The sequence below is a fragment of the Schistocerca americana genome, chromosome 3 (genome assembly GCF_021461395.2).
Source record: "Schistocerca americana isolate TAMUIC-IGC-003095 chromosome 3, iqSchAmer2.1, whole genome shotgun sequence".
Taxonomy (NCBI): domain Eukaryota; kingdom Metazoa; phylum Arthropoda; class Insecta; order Orthoptera; family Acrididae; genus Schistocerca; species Schistocerca americana.
This window is the reverse complement of record NC_060121.1, coordinates 29,284,775-29,297,676: the sequence shown is the minus strand read 5'-3', so window position 1 is coordinate 29,297,676 and position 12,902 is coordinate 29,284,775. Positions and strand designations below refer to the sequence as shown.

Sequence of the window (12,902 nt, the reverse complement as noted above, 5' to 3'; positions counted from 1 at the left end):
GTTGTTGGGCCCATCTGTACCACTCTGCATGGTGTCACGGTTGCAAAGATGGACCTCACCACGGGCATCAGGAGTGAAGTTGCACATCATGCAGACTATTGCGTGCAGTTGAGTCACAAAATGACGTCCTGTGGCTGCACGAAAAGCATTATTCAACACGGTGGCAGTGCTATCAGGGTTCCTGTGAGGCTTAATCCGTAGATAGCGGTCATCCACTGGACGGCCTGAGCAAGGCATGTCATCGACAGATCCTGGCTCTCTGTATCTTGTCCACATCTGAACAACATCTCTTTGGTTCAATCCGTGATGCCTGGACACTTCCCTTGTTGAAAGCCCTTCCTGGCACAAAGTAACACTGGGGATGTGATCAAACTGCGACCATGACTGTCTAGGCACGATTGAAATACAGACAACACAAGCCGTGTACCTTTTACTTCCTGGTAGAACTGATTGGCTAGCGGACCCCCTCACATCTAATATGTGCTGCTCATGCAGGATTGTTTACACCTTTGGGCAGGTTTAGTGACATCTCTCAACAGTCAAAGGGACTGTGTCTGTGATACAATATCCACAGTCAATGTCTATCTTCAAGAGTTCTGGGAACCAGGGCGATGCAAAACTTTCTTTGACATGTGCCTATAGTCGTGTGGATATTTGTCCGAGGACATTATAATTGAGTTTTGGTTTTGTTAACAAACAGTACTTTTGATCATTCTTGGTGCAAGTATACATCGGTTCCATATTTGCAGTAGAGTTGTCGGATCTCGACTGATGTAAGCAGTAACATCATTCATTGATAAACAACAGTCTCTACAGGCCACAACCGTGCTGCTCTCATATCCTGACATGTGCCGACAGACATTTCTCCATCTTACACGAGGTATAATGCAACCTTTTCACGAACAACATCTAATGTGATTTCTGAATGTGAAATCCACTGTGTAATCTTTCCTCACATACAGAAGGTAGTGGATTTACTTCTACTTACTCTGTGGGGTTACACTGAAATGCCAGTTGTTTGCGTATCCAAACATTCAGTACCCTTCAAGCAAATTTGATGTTCCTCATGTTCCAGTTGTGTACTGTTGCAATTTTAATGTCCCCCAATGTGTTTTCATTTAATGGCTGCACTTATGATTTTTAACACATTTTCAATCATCACATTTATGAATTACTCATACAGTTCTCAACTCCTTCACCAGTTACAGTTTCATCAGCTAGCCAGTTATTTTGTTTGAACTACACTACAAAGTCAGTAGCAGTGCTTACATTTCAAGCTGTTCCAGGCGGTAGATCTCAGAGAAGGCAGCAGCCAAGAGCACCTTTGCATCACAGACAGAGAGTTCCGCAAAGCAGGGAGCCCACGGCTGATGGCAATTATTGTCTCATTGTCCAAGCCAGGTCCACACCATATGTCCAGCTTTCTCAATCTTTTCAGCCCTCGACCCCTTTAAAACACAATTAAATACATAGTTAAAGTTGTGTCAGATTATCTTGTCTTTATTAGAGAAAAAAATGAGAGAGACAAAATTTAAATGACCTGCTTGCAAACTGCTCACCAGTTTTGACGACTTTGATATTCTAACTGAGTGCCATGCGAAGATAAAATAGTTTTTAGGAAATATCCAAGTCACAGGTCACAATACACTAGCCAATTTGGGGCAGGTAGAATTTCAGAATACTTAAAAATAAGGGAATTGTAAGTAAAATAGCTTCAAAGATATCAAAGACTGAATTTCAATTTGTTTCACATATACCTGACTCATCACCAACTGTGAACACTCAGATATTAATAGGATCAATAAACAGGGAGGCAAAAAAACTGAAGATAATGCCAGAGCAGCATAAGCAACATCAAACTGAGCAAAATTTTCGGAATAATCAGAGGTCAGAAGGGCACTTATGATAAGCTATGGCCACAATATTAAGGAGAGTCAGCAATGAGCATACAAAACCTCCTCCAGGAAGGGAATCAGTCTGTGTGTGTCTACCAGTGTGCTTTTGTCAGAATAAGGTGCTACTCCACTTGTTACAATAACAGTTAATTCAGTGTCTTTCCACATTAGCTAGCCCTTAGATTTCACTGTTAACAACATCAAATCTTGTGGTACTACATGTCTACTATTTTAGTGTAGTTCCATTTCTCCAACATAAATTACCATCTTAATAAATTAATGACAGTATGCTATAATTAGCACAGTCGTGCATCACCCAGTAGACACCACAGAAAATTTGCAACAACCATAACTACCCACAGGCAGTAATTTAAAGTTTGCCTACATTTGACTGGTCAGCAGGAATCATAATCTTCAGGAACTTTTTTTTACATTTTTTTTATTTTAAGCAACTAGTTTTGTAAAACCAAATTGAGGAACAAATCTTTAAGGTCATGGGACTGGTCAGTACATGAAATTACAGCATAAAAGTATTGACAGATAAAATAAAATGTTTATGAACCCAAAAAAGACAAGCCATAAGTTTATGTAAACAAAATCAACAATATAACACAGGAATCGGCTTATTTTTTCAAGGAACTGCTTGACAGAACATGACAAGTGGCTCATGAGGAAGCTCTTCAGTTTCTATTTGAAAGAGTGTGGATTACTGCTAAGACATTTGAATTCTTGTGGTAGCTTATTGAAAATGGATGCACCCCTTTCTGCACAAGAGCCAACGAAGTGCGACCCAAATGGAGATTGGACTTTTGTCTAGTATTAACTGAGTGAAAGCTGCTAATTCTTGGGAATAAGCTGATATTGTTAACAATAAATGACAGTAAAGAATACATATATTTATAGGCCAATTTCAGAATGTCCAGACTAATGAACAAGGGTCGACAATAGATTCAGTTATTGCCCGAACTGCCTGTTTCTCAGCCACAAATACCCTTAGAGAATGGGAAGAGTTCCCCCATAATATAATACAAAATGTCATAAGAAAATAAAAATAAGCAAAGTAAATGACTCTTTGTATCAAACTATCACCTATTTCAGATACCATTTAAATAGCACAAATGGCACCATTAAGTCTTTAGACAAGATCCTGAATAGTTTACTATCTACCTAAACACCTAGAAATTTGATCTGTTCAATTTAAATAATCACATGCCCATTCAGTGAAATTAAAATGTCAGGTTTTGTTGAATTGTCTGTTAGATACTGTAAAGACCGAGTCTTACTGTAATTTAGCATTAGTTTCTTTTCTACAAGCTGTGAACTTATGTCATGAATTGCATTATCTGAAACAGAGCCAATGTTGCACACATCTTTTACTACCAAGCTGGTGTCATCAGTGAACAGAAATATTTTAGAATCACCTGTAATACTTGGAGGCATATCATTTATATAAATAAGGAACAGAGTGGCCCCAGCACTGATCGCTGGTGCACCCCCCCCCCCCCCACCTCCCCTCCCACCCCCCCCCCCTCAGACCCCACATTGTACACATTCTCAACACTGTGGATCATGATGTTTTGCTGTATTGTTAAAATGAGAGGTGAACCAATTGTGAGCTACCCCCTGTATTCCATAATGGTCAACTTCTGCAGCAATATTCTTTGAACAACACAATCAAATGCCTTAGTTAAATAAAAAAGGATGCCTACCATTTGAAACCTTTTGTTTAACCCATCCGTTCCGTAGAAATGTTGGAACACGTGAGGCAATAATGACGTTACGACTTATCTTAGAAGATAGATTAAGGAAAGGCAAACCTATGTTTCTACCATTTGTAGACTTAGAGAAAGCTTTTGACAATGTTGACTGGAATACTCCCTTTCAAATTCTGAAGGTGGCAGGGTTAAAATACAGAGAGCGAAAGGCTATTTACAATTTGCACAGGAACCAGATGGCAGTTATAAGAGTTGAGGGACATGAAAGGGAAGCAGTGGTTGGGAAGGGAGTGAGACAGGGTTGTAGCCTCTTCCCGACTTTATTCAATCTGTATATTGAGCAAGCAGTGAAGGAAACAAAAGAAAAATTCGGAGTAGGTATTAAAATCCACGGAGAAGAAATAAAAACTTTGAGGTTCGCCGATGACATTGTAATTCTGTCAGAGACAGCAAAGGACTTGGAAGAGCAGTTGAACGGAATGGATGGTGTCTTGAAAGGTGGCTATAAGATGAACATCAACAAAAGCAAAACGAGGATAATGGAATGTAGTCGAATTATGTCGGGTGATGCTGAGGGTATTTGATTAGGAAATGAGACACTTAAAGTAGTAAAGGAATTTTGCTATTTGAGGAGCAAAATAACTGATGATGGTCGAAGTAGAGAGGATATAAAATGTAGACTGGCAATGGCAAGGAAAGTATTTCTGAAGAAGAGAAATTTGTTAACATCGAGTATAGATTTAAGTGTCAGGAAGTCGTTTCTGAAAGTATTTGTATGGAGTGTAGCCATGTATGGAAGTGAAACATGGACTGTAAATAGTTTAGACAAGAAGAGAATAGAAGCTTTCGAAATATGGTGCTACAGAAGAATCCTGAAGATTAGATGGGTAGATCACATAACTAATGAGGAGGTATTGAACAGAATTCTGGAGAAGAGGAGCTTGTGGCACAACTTGACAAGAAGAAGGGATCGGTTGGAAGGGCATGTTCTGAGGCATCAAGGGATCACTAATTTAGTATTGGAGGGTAGCATGGAGGGTAAAAATCATAGAGGGAGACCAAGAGATGAATACACTAAGCAGATTCAGAAGGATGTAGGCTACAGTAAGTACTGGGAGATGAAGAAGCTTGCACAGGATAGTGTAGCATGGAGAGCTGCATCAAACCAGTCTCAGGACTGAAGACCACAGCAACAACAACACCTATCAGCTGACTTCAATCTAAAAAAGATGCAGCTCTAACACCAATTACTACAGGAATTTTTCCACGAGTGATCCCACCACCACCCACTACACTGTTACCTATAAGCTTTGGCAGCCTCCCCTCTCCATACCTATTGAGGTGCAGACCATGCCTAGTGACATCCGATCTACTGATGGGTCACATTGCAGTGCTGCCAGTCGAGCCTGTGTCCTCCTCCATCAGTGCCTTCTCCAGCCCCACGTTAACACACCTAACGGCAACACTACGACGAGGCCAGTCGTGACGCTGAAACGGTTGCACGAAGTGCACGTTAGTGCCACCAGTTTGAGTAGCTATCTCTACCAGGTCACCACCTGCATCACACTCCCTCACCCTATCGATACTATTCCCAGCGCCACTCACAATCACGATGTGATCCTCTTTTGTAAAATTCCTACATAACTCCTCTACATTAACGGTCACCTGAGCCAATCCTGCACTAGGCTTCACAATGCCGGTGACCTGTTACTCTCCCCCCGACACTTCCTGCAACTGCGGGTTCATACCTCTGCCGTGTGAATTATCTAACAGGAAGAAGAAGGTTCTGCTGCTAGAATTTGCAACTGACTCAGGTTCTCTAACTGCTGAGGACTTCTGCATGTTTCCTACACCTACAGTTACAAGAGGCTGCAAGAGACACTCCACTAAACACAGACAGTTGGTAAAATCCATCTGTTATACGACAACTGTCCGAATATCTACTCCTCCTAGCTGCCTTCTTACCAACTGCCATTTCCCATTCCTAGTGCCCTTTGTCCTCAACCTATCTAGTCCTTCCTTTGTGTTTTGGAACTATGCTCTTTAGCATAACAGGTAGCTATCTGGGGGCAAGTCAGTTTAAAATCACACACATTTCCGTGCACTCATACCAATCTGCTGTAGGTCCGCAATAGTCGAGTTATGGCCTACAGTTACTCTGAAAATTTTGGTCAAATGGACCCGTATCCCGCTCAGGACAGTTTTTTTATTTTTTTTTCCTTTCTCTTATATTTGATCAAAGCTAGTCCTCAATCATTTATGTCATACACCTGAGACTGTGCAAATAACGATTTCTTAAAATGTATACAGCTGCGGTACCTGTCACAGTGAAATGTCATCCACTATCAGAGATACATTTCACGAGAAAAGCCTCACCGACTGTGGCCGAACGGTACGAAACCCGTGTCTAAACAGTCAACTCCCGTCCGCAGGGCTTATAATTTCTGTTCTCGCAGTACTTTTTCCTCTCCAACTCGAAAATGAAAGTTACTGCAAAATTCACGTGTCCAAGAGAACAGACACCTTTTTTGATCCTGCAACCAGTACGAATCGAGACACAAAGGAATTGCTGACATTTAGCTGCTAGTGGGCATCGAGTTACATCAGTGGGGAAAATTAAAAGTTTGTGCTGGACCGGGATCCGAACCTGCACCTCCTGCTTGCTAGACAGATGCTGGCTCACCTCCCTTTAGACTCAAATTCTCCATTTATCCACACACTACTGAGATAGTGTCCCTGCTCATTACACCCGTAAATTGAGAACTAGGTCTGACAGGAGGTGTGATACAGTAGTCCGTGAAGCTGCAATGACTACCGTGTCCAGATGCCTCGGTGGTCAGAGCATTTGCCGAGTGAGCAGGAGACCCGGGTCAAGTCCTGGTCTGGCACAAATTTTCAAATTTTCCCACTGATGTAAATAAAAGCCCTCTAGCAGCTAAATGTCATTAATTCATTTGTGTCCTCTTGCAGTCTTCAAGGGTTGCAGGAGGAAAAGCTTACGGGCACTTCTACAGTTGTAAAGGGGACTTAGAGTTTCGTCATCAAAACTTGAGTTACTGTCTGTGGAAATGTACCATTTTGATATAAGTTTAGTTTTAATATCAGATCACTTCCAAACCTTCCACTCCACCGCACACACACAAACCGAGGAGAGGGCAGTGCCGTCACTCTCTACTGGGATTATGATACTGCTTACCATTTCCCTCCAAACACAACAATGACTGTGAGAAACTGGTACGTTTTGCAACTGGAACGGTTGACTGCGTTTCTTCACAGATTTCTCCACACACTACTTTTCAGGAGGACATTTTTGTCACACAGAAGAGGACCCGACGGTGAGTGCCCGTATCTCCACTGTGTGAGTACCGTGAAGCAGGTTACTTCAAAGTGGTCTGAGCTTCACACTTATTTCACACTGAAACAGCAAATTTCTAGACTTAGTAGACAAAGTTTGGATGAAGAATCTAAGTCTCCTCCACAACCCTCAGAAGTCTGTAATAAGAATTAAGAAACCGTCATGTATACTTTTCCTTTTTCTTTCCTAATGAAATATGAATACAAACAGTCAAAACGGTACTTGTGGTGATTACTTGTGGCATGTATCCTAAATACAACAATATGTTTGAAATATTGGGGCTGTCGACTGACTGTGTGCAGTGCTATAAGTGTAAAAAAAATTTTGCAACAAGTTTGAGTCAGACAAACATAAGTGTAGAGACATTAACTGATTGGAATATTGTGTTAATTCCTGCAAATATTGTGCACTAATTTTTGGTCAAAAAATTGTTGTTTGTTTATAATTAGGAGTAAATGAGGCCACTCACCAAATATCAGGAGTGTTGAGTTTTCAACAGATCACACAAAAAGAGGAGGAAAATCTTGCTACTTCTGGGAAAACATCCTTCTGTGAGTTAGAGAACACTCACTCACACTGTGCGTCCAGCCTGCAGAGAGGAGAATGTGTGTGTGTGTGTGTGTGTGTGTGTGTGTGTGTGTGTACACTATAGCTCATGAAAGGATCTCTCCTCCAAACGGTTACAAAGTTTTACTACCTGTACTGACATAAAGGTTATTACTGTTTGCTGTTGTACTGACATAAAGGCTATTACTGTTTGTTCAGCCTCTCCAGCCTCCTGCAGGGCTTGATCTTTGTCACGCATAACACTAGTTACGTCACTTTGTTGTGACTTCCATTGTCTTGCGCTAGCACCTAATCCGTGGATCTGACCCACTAATGTGTTAGGAAAGTCTAATGTTAAATGTCTAAAATCTGTCAGTTATTTACATTATATGAATATCTTTTCATTTACATTGACTGTAATGTTTGCATGAGTACATCCGAAAGCTTTATTATGTTTCTGTACTTTATGAGACAAGATGTTTAATACCAGAAAGATGACTTGAGCTGTGATTACTATTCATCCACAAACATCTATGTGGTGACCTACATTTTTAAATGCGTGCTATACTTTTCATATGATTTCGATATAATTACTTCACTTTAATGTAATACTACTACTCATACCTGTATCTACTATCTACACCTATGTGCTATTCTACACTTTTGACTTTTTGCAATGGTTCTGATAGCTTACCAACTTTCGTCTTTCATTGACCTCTTGTACAACTGGCTTGTACTTTTACAGAAATTTTTTTTATTGTTTTTATGTTCAGAGTGAATGTTTTGTTTAACACATTGCGGTAACTTTCAACACTCAAAGCATGAAGCAGCATTAGTGGTATCTTTGCCTCAATTTCACTTTGTAACAAACATCTATGGTCAGATTTTTTTTTTACAATTAGCAGATGATCGGTTATAATAGGACACACCAACTGTTGTGCAAAAATACCTGACTTTATACATTTTTGCCAGTGTTTTTTCCATGACTGTATTACTATCACAAAATAAAGAACAAAGATAGTTTGTGCATGTTCAGATGGGGCAGTATTTTCATGGATAGACACAGTGATGTGATATGTTGTTGTTGTGGTCTTCAGTCCTGAGACTGGTTTGGTGCTGCTCTCCATCCTTCTCTATCCTGTGCAAGCTTCTTCATCTCCCAGTACCTACTGCAACCTACATCCTTCTGAATCTGCTTAGAGTATTCATCTCTTGGTCACCCTCTACGATTTTTACCCTCCACACTTCCCTCCAATACTAAATTTGTGATCCACTGATGCCTCAGAATGTGTCCTACCAATCGATCCCTTGTTCTAGTCAAGTTGTGCCACAAATTCCCCTTCTCCCCAATTCTATTCAGTACCTCCTCATTAGTTATGTGATCTACCCATCTAATCTTCAGCATTCTTCTGTAGCACCACATTTCGAAAGCTTGTATTCTCTTCTTGTCTAAACTATTTATTGTCCATGTTTCACTTCCATACATACCTATACTTCACACAAATACTTTCAGAAACGACTTTCTGACATTCAAATTTGTACTAGATGTTAAAAAATTTCTCTTAGTCAGAAACATTTTCCTTGTCATAGCCAATTTACATTTCACAAGTATATCCTCTTTCCTCAAACCCTCCTCAGTTATTTTGCTCCCCAAATAACAAAACTCATTTACTATTTTAAATATCTCATTTCCTAATCTAATACCCTCAGCATCACCTGATTTAATTTGACTACATTCCATTAACCTCATTTTGCTTTTAGTGTTGTTCATCTTATATTCTCCTTTCAAGACAATGTCCATTCCATTCAGTTGCTCTTCTAGGTCCTTTGCTGTCTCTGAGGGAATTACAATGCCATCAGCAAACCTCAAAGCTTTTATTTATTCTCCATGGATTATAATTCCTACTCCAAATTTTTCTTTCGTTTCCTTTACTGATTGCTCAAAATACAGATTGAATATCATGGGGGATGGGCCAGAACCCTGTCTCACTCCCTTCTCAACCACTCCCCTTGACTCTTATAACTGCAATCTGGTTTCTGTACAAATTGTAAATAGCCTTTTGCTCCCTGCCACCTTCAGAACCTGAAAGACAGTATTACAGTCAACATTGTCAAAAGCTTTCTGTAAGTCTCCAAATGCCAGAAATGTAGGTTTGCCTTTCCTTAATCTATATTCTAAGATAAGCCGTAGGGTGAGTATTGTGTCACGTGTTCCAACATATCCACGGAATCCTAATTGATCTTCCCAAAGGTTGGCTTCTACCAGTTTTTCCATTCGTCTGTAAAGAACTTGTGTTAGTATTTTGCAACCGTGACTTATTAAACTGATAGTTCAGTAATTTTCACATCTATCAACACCTCCTTTCATTAGGATTGGAATTATTATATTCTTCTTGAAGTCTGAGGGTATTTCACTTGTCTCATACATCTTGCTCACCAGGTGGTAGAGTTTTGTCAGGACTTGCTCTCCTAAGGCCGTCAGTAGTTCCAATGGAATGTTGTCTACTCCTGGGCCCTTGTTTTGACTCAGGTCTTTCAGTCCTCTGTCAAATTCTTCATGCAGTATCACATCTCCCATTTCATCTTCCTCTACATCCTGCTCCATTTCCATAATATTGCCCTGAAGTCCATTGTCCTTGTATAGACTCTCTATATATTCCTTCCACCTTTCTGCTTTCCCTTCTTTGCATAGGATGGGTTTTTCATCTGAGCTCTTGATGTGCATACAGGTGGTTCGCTTTTCTCCAAAGGTCTCTCTAATTTTCCTGTAGGCAGTATCTATCTTACCCCTACTCATATGTGCTTCTATGTCTTTACATCTGTCGTCTAGCCATCCTTGCTTCGCCATTTTGCACTTCCTGTCATTCTCATTTTTGAGATGTTTGTATTCCTTTTTGCCTGCTTCATTTACTGCATTTCTGTATTTTTTCCTTTCATCAATTAAATTCAATCTCTCTTCTGTTACCCAAGGATTTCTACAAGCCCTCTTCTTTTTACCTACTTGATCCTCTGCTGCCTTCACTATTTCATCTCTCAGAGCTACCCATTCTTCTTCTACATTCCTTTCCCCTGTTCTTGTCAATTCTTCCCTAATGCTCCCCCTGAAACTCTCTACAACCTCTGGTTCTTTCAGTTTATCCAGGTTCCATCTCCTTAAATTTCTACCTTTTTGCAGTTTCTTCAGTTTCAATCTATAGTTCATAACCAATATATTGTGGTCACAGTTCACATCTGTCCCTGGAAATGTCTTACAATTTAAAACCTGGGTCCTAATTCTCTGTCTTACTGTTATGTAATCTATATGAAACATTCAGTGTCTCCAGGCCTCTTCCATGAATACAACCTTCTTTCATGATTCTTAAACCAAGTTTTAGCTATGATTAAGTTATGCCCTGTGCGAAATTCTACCAGGCGTCTTCCCCTTTCATTCCACACCCCCAGTCCGTATTCACCTATTACAGTTCCTTCTCTTCCTTTTCCTACAATCGTATTCCAGTCCCCCATGACTACTAAATTTTTGTCTCCCTTAACTACCTGAATAATTTCTTTTATCACATTTCTTCAATCTCTTCATCATCTGTGGAGCTACTTGACATATAAACTTGTACTAGTGTGATAGATGTGGGCTTCGTGTCTATCTTGGCTACAAATAGGCATTCAATATGCTGTTCATAGTACCTTACCTGTGTTCCCATTTTTTTATTCATCATGAAACCGACTCCTGCATTCGTCCTATATGATTCTGTATATATAACACTGTATTCCCCTGACCAGAAGTCTTGTTCTTCCTGTCACCGAACTTAACTAATTCCCACTACATCTAACTTTAACCTATCCATTTCCCTTTTTAAGTTTTCTAGCCTACCTGCCCTATTAAGGGATCTGACATTCCACACTCCAATCAGCAGAACACCAGTTTTGTTTCTCCTTGTGACGACATCCTCCTTAGTAGCCCACACCCCAAGATCTGAACGGGGAACTATTTTACCTCCAGAATATTTTACCCAAGAGGATACCACCATCATTTAACCATACAGTAAAGCTGCATGCCCTCGGGAAAAATTACGGCTGTAGTTTCCCCTTGCTTTCAGCCATTTGCAGCACCAGCACAGCAAGGCCGTTTTGGTTAGTGTTACAAGGCCAGATCAGTCAATCAGCTCGACTGTTGCAACTGCAACTACTGAAAAGACTGCTGCCCCTCTTCAGGAACCACACATTTGTCTGGCCTCTCAACAGATACCCCTCCGCTGTGGTTGCAACTACTGTACGACACTCTATTTTGCTGAGGCACGCGAGCTTCCCCACCAATGACAAGGTCCATGGTTCTTGGGGGAGATGATATGTTATGTGAATAATATTTGGTCTTTTGTCAGTATTAGCTTATATCATCTCACATATAAGTGATTGTACTTTAAGCATTTCTGCCCGTTTCACACTTTCTTACATGTATACAAATACGGTGATGACGGTTTAAAGGACACCAGTACTAGTAATAGAAGATGCCTAAACACCTGTGTGTTGTATGCTTCATAAAAAGAAAAAAAGCCAGGAGTTTCTCCCCATGTGAATCTACAACAAATTCCACCTGCTCACAAACAGATCTCACATTAAAATTACCATGTAAGCAACAACCAGTCGCAAAATCATGTTTTCTTTATTTACTTTTGCAAATCGACCTACATTTGTTCCTTTTTACTAATTTGTACAATCGCTTTTTGGCGTATGTAACAGTACTATGTGGCTGACAAAATCTTTGTCAATATATCCCTTTTTTGTAAATATTTCAGTATTTTATCATTATATTTTACCTCACGTTGTATGTAATTTCTTCTTCTCATTTTTATTTTAACTGTATCTTTTCGCATAGAGGGTGGGTTTGCTTTGCAGCGCCCCCTTACAGTTCCTCGTTGTCACAGTCAGTTCTCGACGTACCACTTAATGTTTGGCCTCTGCTTAATACGGTGTTACTACTCAGGGAACATATTCGTTGAAAGGTAAATTTGTATGCGCATTTTAAATGGTTTAATGCATCTATATACATTTAATTGGTTTTACGTTGCTTTATGTACATTTATTCATTTGGTCACTGTTATTAATTATTTTTATTTTTATTCTCGTGTTTGTAGCTGTTAATCAGTTGAAATCGATTTGCAAAAGTAAATAAAGAAAACACGATTTTGTGACTGGTTGCTGCTTACTCCGTAAATTTTCAGTTTACAGCCGCTGCACAACTTGGGAACCACACGGAGCCCACCATTCACAAGATCTCGCACTGCAACACCACACCCAGATTATTTCTAAAAATGGAGTGACAGTCAACCACACCCTTTCACAGGAGCTACATCAGAGTGGCTGTAAACTCCCACTTTAAATTCGTCAGAATTACTGGGT

At 40.1% G+C, this 12,902-nt stretch overlaps 1 protein-coding gene across 1 annotated transcript in view; it reads right to left on the bottom strand.

Annotated features, from left to right (window-relative positions):
* Positions 1-12,902, bottom strand: part of LOC124605265 — a 158,717-nt gene that overhangs the window by 40,279 nt on the left and 105,536 nt on the right. The window lies entirely within an intron of this gene.